A 4,087-nucleotide genomic window follows, 5' to 3' on the forward strand; every position below is an offset into this window, starting at 1 on the left:
TACCATCATCCAACTCCCCTTTTAACAAATTCAATTCATAATTTAAAATTAAAAATAAACATAAAAACTTGGTATAAAATTTTTTATTTAAAATTAAAAATAAGCACAAATAGTTTTTCTTGGCACAAAAATGTAATTTAAAATAAGAAATAGCATAAACAAAACAAATTTAATGTGAAGGATGATGATGCATTTTCTTCATGAGTTGGGAAATCTTAGGTTTGAAAGATGAGAGTGTGCAATGCAAATCGTTTTCGACATCCAGTCGATTCCTTTGTTTTGTTTTTATTATGACTAAACAAAAAGCTTTTTTCACAGAGGTACGTCGATGAAAATGGAAGAATAATATGTAGCGTTTCTTCTCCACCTTTCGGGTAAATTGGGAAATATTTTATCCAAAATTCCTCTGGCTTAAGTTTTCAAAAATATCTTTTGCACTTGAATCGTATTTCATTTCGAGTGCTTGTTCTTGCAATACTTTTGGCAATGAATCGACATCAACATTGAATGGATTACGTGCTAATTTATGAACGGGGTTGCCAGAAAAGTTGTCTGGAAAATAGTGGATGAATTCGTCAGCAAGGCAGTTCAGATGAAACACAATTTTGTTACTTCGCATCCTCTTTACAAAGTTATTGGAAACCTTCATTTTCAGCAAGTGATGAAAATGTTGGAAAAGACAAAAAGGTAGGCATCTGAGCTTGCAATCAACTTTTCCAAAGCTTGATTTTTTCTGTAAACGCTTTGATGGCATCATGGTGCACTATAATGTTTGCAGTGATGTTTCCTTGCAGCTTAAATTGAGATTGTTCAAAGATTCAAAAATGTCCACAAGGTATGGCAGTGAAACGTTTGGTCCATAAATGCACGATATAAAACTCTTCTTTTTTCTCTTGTTGGAGGAAAATTTCCACTTTGTCTTTCAGTTCGAATAATCTCGAAAGCACATTCCCTTTGGAAAGCCATCGTACCTCCGTGTGAAACAAAAGAAATTTTATGAGCCACTCCCAAATCCGTGCAAAGAGTTGCAAAAAGTCTCGTATTTAAAATGCTCTTCTTCACAAAATTGACAACTTTGATGGCAAAATTCAACGAGTCACGTAGGTTCTCTGGAAGGGTTTTAGCAGCCAACGCTTGTCTGTGTATGACGCAGTGAGTTGTGGTTATGGCTGGATTTTTTTCTGTCACCAATGTCACAAATCCAGAGTGAGAGCCAAGCATCTCTGGAGTACCGTCTGTGCATACACCAACCAGTTTTTCCCATGAAAGTCCATTTTCTTCAAAAAAGTCAGAAATCATTTTTATAATATCAGAAGCCTTTGATGTGGTCATCAATTCCTTCAAAAAAAGCAGTTCTTCTTTCACAGTTCCATCATTAATGAATCTAACGTAGACGAGCAACTGACAGCATTGTGCTACGTCAGTGGTATCGCTGCACTGAATTGTGAAAAAAGGAGAAGATTTCCCTGCCTCCACAACTTGAAGTTTTGGATCTTTTGCCAGGTCATCAATGCAACATTTCACGGAATTGTTGGAAAGTGAAATTTCTGATATTTTTTTCTTGCTTTCGGCACTAAGCACAATATCAGCTGCTTTCAACAAGCAAGGCTTCACAAGAATTTCTCCTACTATATGCGCTTTCTTGACTTTAGTGATGAGCAATGACAGTTCGTTCATAAGATGCTTCTACCGCTTTAGCCGATGCTTGATGAAAAGCTCCAATAGTGTCCAGCTTCATGCATTTAAAATTTTGAAGTTTAGCAGCAAAAAAATCTTTTGGTTTGTCTTTCAAAGAGCTGTGATTCTTTGTCAAGTGTCTCTCAAGACGACTAGGTCTCAAGGCATCATTGCTGAGAATGCATGGTATACTATGCATTGAGGATGATCGATCCTGTTTTTTTCCATCATGGTGAAACCATATTTAATATAGTTTTCATTGTACTATCTTTTCTTAATCGTGGCCATAATATGCTAATAAAAAATCTATAAAAATATTTTTCCTGAATTGTGAATAATAATGGACGCAAGATAATTTGAGTTATTGTGAATGGTTATTTACTACTACTACTATGTATGGACGCGTGCTGCCCTATATATACACCCCACCACCAGTCCGGCAAGTAGCTGATCTTGCACGGTGAGTGGTGGAGGTAACCACTCCCACGATAGAACAGTCTCAAACACTCTTGCGAGTGAGCTAGGAAGTTTTTAAAAATTCCATAGCTTTCTACATCCTTCTTCGGCTTCCCCACCAACTGAAAAGGCACTCTTACACGTCGAAAGACAAAAAAAATAAAAAAAATCGCATTTCGTGGTATGAAATTTGAAAACATTGCAGTTATATACTTTTATTTATAGTTGTATTTTTATTATTGTACTTTGTACCTTTATACTTGTCTACTTATATTCATAACCAAAAACGAGAAGATTGTTAATACTTCATTGTAGTTAAATAATATAGGCCTGTAATTGGACAATTTTATGAATAGTTATGTATACAGAATATGTATAACTTATTGTCTGTTGGTCTAGTAAATAAATAATGAAAAATAAAAAAAAATTATGCTGATAAAGTTTTTTTCGTCATGAAAATTTCACAGCCTCGTGCCCCCCTTGGAATTTCTTCACACCCCCCAGTTTGGGAACTGATGCTCTAGGTACTGAATACCTACTTAATCTACAGTATCTGTCAAAGGTAATAATAGGCAAACCTCAAAATATCTGAAAGTTCTACTTGGATAAGCTGAGAAAATTGAGTGATCTATAGGATGTTTGCACTTCTCAGTGGTTACTCTTCACCCACAATCTTTGCCAGCGTGACACTTCCTTATTCCTCTGAACTGAACCAGATTCTCCTCTTTTCCACCAATGTTTCTAACCCTTCCCCAACCTCATTCTCTCTCACTCAAGCTCCTATTCAAACTCATAGGCCCCCTATGTTTAATTATAATTTTGTTGTGGAGTCCAAAGCTGGCCTCCATGCTTTCTTTTGCAGAATTGATTTGCTCAAGCCTATCTAAATTGCTGGTGTGTCTACTGGTTAGAACAGCAGAGGGGGAGTTGGGAGATCAGGGCTCTACTTCACTCATGACTCTGGGAAAATCACAATTGTTGTGTCTCATTTTCCACATATATCAAATGGGGAAAAGCCCTGGAAAGTATTCAAGGAATTATTACGGTTAGTTGTGGGCAGGGTAGATATTTTACTATTTGTGCAACACTTACACATACTCCACAAAGAAAAAAACAACAGATTACATAGTTCACCTACAATAACCTTCCCAAATTGGCACTTGAGGAACTAACACAGGAAGAGGCCTATAAAGCACAGATGGGAGAACACCTAATATAAAATAAACCTTGACTAAAACATGATAAAAGTAGAGGAAACAGGATTTTTAACAAATCCTTTAATTTTATAGGCTTGGATTTGGTTTCTTCTCTCTGTTTGGCTTGGTAAAATAAGCTAGAAATGGGTTCCTTTCTCAAAGCTCCTGCTAACTTGTTATTGGGAAGAGGGTAGGAGATCAAGGGCAAAGTAGGGGGGAGAGGGAGAAGGGCAAAGAGCAGCACACAACAAAATCTTCAAAGAACTCCAATAAAATGTCCTTTTAAATTTATTGGTTTCCATGGTGGGTTTGTTTGTTTGTTTGTTTTTTTAAAGTGTGCCAAGCTTTGGTGGCCTATAGTAATACATGTTTTGCACACAGTCAAAAGGACTGAAGTACATTTGTACATTTAGCAGAAGACACAAATTTAATTTCTGATTTGATTATGGTTTTGCACCTCTTGCTTCTTTTCTAATTTTGTTTATTGAACACTGAGAGTGTGCTTTGTACTGAACAGAACACAGAAAACCTGGTCCTTGACAGCAAGGAGCTTATAGTTTAAAGGCCCAATCCTATAGTCATCCTAAATTTTGTTGTAAATACACAACCGCACTTGCAGTCAAGAGGATGATTCACATGCATAAAGTTACTCACTATATAAGTGTTTGCAGGATTAGGGCCTGCTTCCATTGAAGTCAAAGGCAGTTTTGCCATTGACTTCAGTGAGTGTAGGCTTAGGGAACAAAAGCTGTCTTGCA

At 36.5% G+C, this 4,087-nt stretch overlaps 1 pseudogene; it reads right to left on the bottom strand.

Moving 5' to 3' along the window:
* Window positions 1-215: 215 nt before the first annotated feature.
* Window positions 216-1,965, bottom strand: LOC140910968 (zinc finger BED domain-containing protein 5-like; annotated as a pseudogene).
* Window positions 1,966-4,087: the final 2,122 nt, after the last annotated feature.

This window comes from Lepidochelys kempii, chromosome 4 (genome assembly GCF_965140265.1).
Source record: "Lepidochelys kempii isolate rLepKem1 chromosome 4, rLepKem1.hap2, whole genome shotgun sequence".
In the NCBI taxonomy this organism is placed as follows: domain Eukaryota; kingdom Metazoa; phylum Chordata; order Testudines; family Cheloniidae; genus Lepidochelys; species Lepidochelys kempii.